Here is a 7,298-nt window from a genome sequence, read left to right as displayed (position 1 = left end):
CTTCCTGCCACACAGGTAGCGCTGACCCAGGACACCAGCATAGGTCAGCCAAGGGTGAACACCTGGATAAGTGGAAAGCTGGGAATGGGCTAACTTTGCCACCCAAATGTCCCCCTGGACTCAGGCATGGGCACAACCCCCTCTCAGGGGTTGACCAAGCCATCGAGTCCCTGGATTCCTTTAACGGAATACCCTTCACATAGGGATGGCGAGAGCGTTCTCCCATCCCTATCACCTGAACCAGAGCCTATCCGCAACCTTACAAGTTGTAATGATTTGCTATGCAGCAGGCAAAACCCAAATGGCAACAGCCAATCAGCCAAGTGGGGGAAATTTCTGCCGTGCCCCTGTCCCAACGACAGACGACACACGACGGCATAGCAAGGTCAAGCACTAAAAGTAGGGAGAGGTGGCTGGGTGTTCTGAATGCATGCGCCAAAAGACGAAGCTCTGGGTCACGTGCATGGGCATAAATAGGTCCCTTGAGCCTTTTGGACTGCGTCCCATTGGCCAAATTATACCCAACTTTGAGGGACCCACCAATCGGGTGTTGTTGCTTACCAATTGTACCCACCCACAACACAGGGTGTCGGTTGTCCAGGCCTCACCATAATACGTGCCCTCTTTAAGGGAGGACCCAATTTCTGCTCCCAAATATGTCCCACAAGGCAGTGGGTTCAGGGTTTTCCTCGGGGTTTGCTCCCAAAGCCTTTCTTACAAATGAGTATACAGTGGTACCTTGGTTCTCGAACTTAATCTGTTCTGGGGGTCCGTTTGACTTCCGAAACTGTTCGAAAACCAAGGCTCGGCTTCCGATCAGTTGCAGATGCTTCCTGCACTCAAGTGGAAGCCATGTTAGACGTTTGGCTTCCGGAAAATGTTCACAAACCGGAGTACATTTGGGAGCCGATTTGTTTGACAACAAAGCCATTTGAGAACCAAGGTACCACTGTAGCAAGGCAGCAGAGATTTAAGGTCTGTGTTTTCCTTCTTCCCAATGGGCTACCTTCCCAGATTGACAAGCCTCATCTGGCCCTCACTTCCCTCTACAGCACGTGCAGAGACCACCTTCTTGACCATTGGACTCATTTTGGGTCCCGTCTACTCAATCTGCCAGAGCCTGTCTTGCAGTAAAGGTAAAGGTAAAGGTACCCCTGCCCGAACGGGCCAGTCTTGACAGACTCTGGGGTTTGTGCGCCCATCTCACATCTATAGGCCGGGGGCCAGCGCTGTCCGGAGACACTTCCGGGTCACGTGGCCAGCGTGACAAAGCTGCATCTGGCGAGCCAGCGCAGCACACGGAACGCCGTTTACCTTCCCGCTGGTAAGCGGTACCTATTTATCTACTTGCACCCGGGGGTGCTTTCGAACTGCTAGGTTGGCAGGCGCTGGGACCGAGCAGCGGGAGCGCACCCCGCCGCGGGGATTCGAACCGCCGACCTTTCGATCGGCAAGCCCTAGGCGCTGAGGCTTTTACCCACAGCGCCACCCGCGTCCCGTGGGTCTTGCACCCGTGTCTTGCAGTAATACCCTGCTTTGCAGCTATATTAAAATTGCTCATGCTTGGAGCTTCTTTTGCATCTGTCACACAGGGCAGGGGTTTATAACCTTTTCGCTCCAGGATAGATATTTATAGATTGTGGCTAAGGAGATAGGTATTTGGCTTCTAACTTCAGATGTGGGAGCACATTGGAGCCAAAGTAAACAGACATGTGTACACAGCCTAAGACAGCTCTTGTCTCCTTGTTTTCCTAATATATTTATTGCAAACGGTGAATCACCCTGCGCATTGTTAATCTGTTTAATTGCCTTCCCATTGGGAAATATGCAGCTGTGAGTCATTTCAGTTTTCTTGTTATGGTGGCGGCCAAACCTTTTATCTTTTGTCAGATTGCTGGTTAATAGTTCAGAAATAACTTTCATCAAGTCCCACCCAGGCCACCCATTCCAAGCACAGTTCTGTCCTTTTAACAGTCATGGTAACTTTATCCTGGCAACTTGTAGTTTAGACACTTCCATTTCCCATCATTCTTAACAAATGACCGTTCCTGGGATTATCTCTTGATTGATTTGGGAAGAGACCTGCCCACTCTCACAGAGGAAGAAGCAACAGCATTCTGTGTTGCAGATATTAATATTGCGCAGTTTGAAGCGACTGGAAGCGTAAGAATTGACTCCTTTTGGAAGAAATTGTTGTCCAGGCCCATAAAAGTACTATTCAAACTTTTACTTGCAGAAGTCTTCAAAAACAGAACATAAGCATCAAAGTTACACCCAAAAATATCCATACAATGTCTTGTGCTGCCCAGCACAGGCTCAGCATCTTAGAAAATACGAAATAATCCAAACAGACTAATGAGCAAAGGTTTCTCTCTCTTTAATAGCATCCATTTCCCGTGAGAGCTTAACTTACATCAGGGTTTCCCAAACTTGGGTCTCCAACTGTTTTTCTGGTACTACAATTCCCATCATCCCTGGCCACTGATGCTGATAGCTAGGGAAGATGGGAGTTGTAGTCCAAAACCAGCTTTGCCTTTGTTTGTTGGTGAACACAGCGAAGCATTCTTCTCACTCATAATCTGTTGTGGTACGGTCAATAAAGCTACCACCTGCATTATGGTTCCTGAAATCAAGAATATTGTTTCCATCCATGTTTGGGTACAACTGGACACCATTTTGAATCAAAATGGTAGACTGAACCTTTCAAAACTGCACTGATTTCTTTTGTTTCCTAGAATTCCCAAGAAGCACTGGGTATGAGTCTTATAGTCTACTCTAGTCTAGTCTAGTCAGTGCTTTTTTTCAGGGGGTATGCAGGGGTATGCATACCGCTAAACATTTTGTGAATCCAAATTTGGCCTCATTGAAGGGCAGTATTTCAATATGAGTAGGAAAATGAGTGTACCCTTAAACATTTTTTTATAGAAAAAAAGCACTGAGTATAGTATAGTATAGTATAGTATAGTATAGTATAGTATAGCATAGCATAGCATAGCATAGCATAGCATAGCATAGCATAGCATAGCATAGTATAGTATAGTAAAATGGTACCTCTGGTTAAGAACTTAATTCGTTCCGAAGGTCCATTCTTAACCTGAAACTGTTCTTAACCTGAGGTACCACTTTAGCTAATGGGGCCTCCTGCTGCCACCACGCCGCCAGAGCACGATTTCTGTTCCTTTCCTGAAGCAAAGTTCTTAACTCAAGGTACTATTTCTGGGTTAGAGGAGTCTGTAACCTGAAGCATCTGTAACTTGAGGTACCACTGTATACCAATATCTATAGGTATCTTCAAGTTTTAAGATCAGACCTTTGCACTCCCAACTTTTCCTGGAGCAGAGAATGGTTTTGGGGTCTGTACACCAGAATACGCTCAGTCTCTTACAGGCAATTTATATACCTATGTGCCATAAAATATTGGGCCTTCATTGGAAGTGACATAGAGAGTCATGTTGGTGGTGCTTAAAGTGCACATGGCAATTCATCAGTTGATGTTGCGGTCCTGAAGTGGCAAATACGCATGCATAAACACCCTAAGACGACATATGTGGCTATTGTTGTTTGCTTGGACTAGGAAAAGGATGATTATGGAAGTTCCAGGAGTGTGGATGACCCTTCTTCTCCTACCCCCAAAATGCCCCGCAAGAGTTGGAAGGTGGCTAGCTTAAAGAAAGTCCCTAAAACTACCTTGGACTTTATGGAAGAGAAAGACATGTGTAGCTTAAAATAACAGACAAAACCCAATCTTCAAGGCCATCGCTTTCCTCCTGAAATGGCACCAGGTGCTCAGCATTGTCATAGGCAGGATACTGGATCATAAAGTGGTCTTGCTGACGAATGATAATATCTTCCAGCATAAGAGCCAGGGTTTCTCTCACCCCAAAGCCAACTAACACCAATTTGAGTGCACACTTTTATCCAGACAGCCAACTCCAGCCAAGTCAGCGCACCAATGTTCTTTTCAACAGCCCTTGGAGGAAATCTGCAGGGACAACAGGAGGATGAGGGCTTCCTTCGAGGGCTTTTTACCTTTGCCATGGCAGCACATGGGTCAAAATAATGGTCAACATGAAAATGCAAAACAAAGAAGTCAAACGAAGCGAGTAAGGTCAGTGATCTGATGGTAAGAGGAAAGATAACAATGGAAATCTTGTGGATGTCAGTAATTCGGTTGGTAATTTATAGTTGCAGCATCTCCTCTTGTCTGTTTTGCTTGGACATCCTGCCTCTGTTCTGTGTGTGCCCTGTGTGATAATTGGATTCTGAAAGCAACTCCGGTGAGAAGAATGCATGACACGGTGCAGAATTTGGAAAAACAAAATGCCCCCTACAAATGTTTAGAAGTCATGGTGGGTGATGCTGAAATACGAAGTGAAATCTCCCATCCAATATATGCCTAAGGATTGGTCTAGAACAGGCTTCCTCAAACTCGGCCCTCCAGATGTTTTGAGACTACGATTCCCATCATCCCTAACCACTGGTCCTGCTAGCTAGGGATCACAGGAGTTGTAGGCCAAAAACATCTGGAGGGCCGAGTTTGAGGAAGCCTGGTCTATAAGCTAGCGTGGCTAAGAATCCTTAAATATTATTGCACACCACCCTAATCTCCACAGCAGTATGAGATCCAGGGATCCAGGTGCTTGCCCTTTGAGAATGAGGCAAAGTGGAGACTGTGGTGTCTTTAGGATATATGGTTTATTTGCAACCTGAGCCTATGATGTAGAGGAGTTCACGGCAATACACTCCAGTAAGGTCTCTTGCTTATCCCATAGGCACAGCACGATTGGATCCAAAACAGAAATCAGCCATGCTCTCTGATTTCTTTCTGCAGCCTGTTGCAGTTTTTGCCAGCAAATCGCTACCAACTGCTATCCTAAAAACCCTGGCCTTTTATCTCCTACTTCACTAGAGTACGTAGGAGCTCACACTCCTCTGCTATTCAGGGCAAACTGCTTTGTTCTTTGCCCATCTCCCTGCCCGTGTTAGGTTAATAACTCAGCCACCATCACTTTCTCCATGCATAATTTTACACCCTTCCATCGTGTCTCCTCTTGCTCGCATTTTCTCTAAAGTCAAAGGCCCCAAATGCTGCATTCACGGGGGAATGAAAGCCAGCCCAAACACAGCAGAGGACAGGAAAAGGATGTTTATGCTGGCGTTAACCCACCTCCCATGTGGTAGAAGCCTATGGCTACATTTCCTTACAAATTCCCATCATTTGGTGGGCAGCTAGCTAGTAATAACATGATATTTTGTCTTAGTCACATGATATGAAATATTTGGTCCCCTGGATAATCCAAACATCAGCTTTGACGTTTGTAAATCACCCCCCATCTTCGTAGGCCTGCGGACTTTGCTGTTCCAACTTATTAATGCTAAGAATGTTTCATTTGCAAGGGAAATTTATTTAGCCCTTTGAAAACCCTCTATGCCTTGGCAGACAGTAAGGGCCCAAGTTCCTACCTGGCAGGAATATCTAAGAACTTGCAAATAATGTGGTAATAATAATAATAATAATAATAATAATAATAGTGATGATTTGATGGTCCAGCTAAATTCTGTGAAATGGAAGCTATGATTTTTGAGCAAGCAGCCAGAAAGAAAACCACCTTACAATTTTAGGCCAAAGAGCCGAGGTTTTAATCGAAATCATTTTGTCGAGAACACATTGGGCCTGTTCCATCGAAAATACCTGCCGCAGAGATTTTAAAGAACATTTCTTTGTTCGACTGTTTGTTTAAATATTTATAAATGGCACTTTCATAGAAAATATCACTAGGTGGTGTACTGCATAAAAACACACAGCGCTGCAAGAATATCAAGAAAAACATCAGTAGCGTGCCAGTAAACTGGTTGATGAAAAGGTCGTCATTCGAAGCCGTAGGTACAGTTTTTAAAAGACCCCTAGAGAAAGCAGGGATGTCTTCCAGCAGACTCCCACTGGCATGGCGTTCCAGAGGGCACATAGTGTTGTTGTTGTTGAACTGTAGCTGTTTTTAGAATGTTTAACTATTTTAGAAGGCTTTTCGAGGTTTTTTAAGTATGGGTGTGCTTGGTGCCTTGGGCTCCTTTGGAAGAAAGAGAAGGATATACATTCAATACATAACAGCAACAACAACTGGTCCCTGGCGAAGGCCAGCCAAAACTCAGGGGCACGGGGGACCACCCAAAGTGTCCCATCAGAAGAACTCAGTGATCAAGATGGACAATGTTTGATTGGAAGTGAAGGGCAGTGTGGTGTAATAGTTAGAGGGCTGCACCTCGGAGACCGAGGTTCAAATCCCCACTAAGTTGGGTGACCTTGGTCCAGTCACTCTCTCTCAGCCTAGCCCACCTCACAGGGTCGTTGTGAGAATAAGAAGGGGGGGCAAGAAGGGCAAACGCCACCCCAAGCTCTCTGCAGAAAAGGTGGGAAATAAATGCCATAATAAATTAATAAAAGCAAAATTCCCAAGTGCCTCTGCATAGAATTGCAGCCTTGGCAACTCAGTAATCTCTGTTGTTGACTCTCCCACTGTCCAACAGTTCTTCTTACAGGTACTTTTATCTGGAATGTGTATTTTTAGGATAGGTTCCCTTTAGTGTGTATAGCAAAAGAGGCAGAAATGTGTTCAAGTATGAGCGGCTCGTAGCCTGATAAGAACTATACGCAGCCCCATCTTGCAGACAAGGCAAGTGAATAGCGACATGAGCTGCTGAGATTGAGTTTCCCTTTCAAGAGGCTGGTTTGGCTGGGCTTCAAAGACGGCAGTCCTTGTATTCAGATATACATATTTGAAGCAAAATGTTTTGCATGACTGTGTCACCCTCTATCAGAGCGCAGAGTGAGTGCTCTTTGGAGATAAAGAAGCAAGTTTTCTTTTTAAAATAATGTGATGTGGGTGTGAAATCCTGGCATACGCTGTCTGGCTGGGTGCTGGATGATTTTGAAGAATATTTCAATTGAGCGAAGTGACTCATTTGATCCCTTACCTATGAAAATTTCTCAATGCATCAATGTGCTCTCAAGACCCTGGTTTTCAGCCAAATTGTACTTTGAGCGACATAAGAGGGTTTTTATTTTATACAAATCAGATACACATCTAAGCTAGTGGTTCGCTTCAGGCTGCTCCAGGCTGGTGTACCTCTGCAAGTGTATTCTGCAACATGTCATTGATTCCCTTATAGTGCTTTAGTGATAGATTTATGGAAGTTAAAGGGCTGATCTGGAACAGAAGAAATGGAGGTGAAGGCATCTAAACCCATTAAATGTTTTCCTTTCAAATACTTCTTTTCTTGAAACAACGTTTCTGCTAGCC

The sequence above is a fragment of the Podarcis bocagei genome (assembly GCF_964188305.1).
Source record: "Podarcis bocagei genome assembly, chromosome: 5".
NCBI lineage: Eukaryota > Metazoa > Chordata > Lepidosauria > Squamata > Lacertidae > Podarcis > Podarcis bocagei.
Note: the sequence above shows the minus strand (reverse complement) of the source record.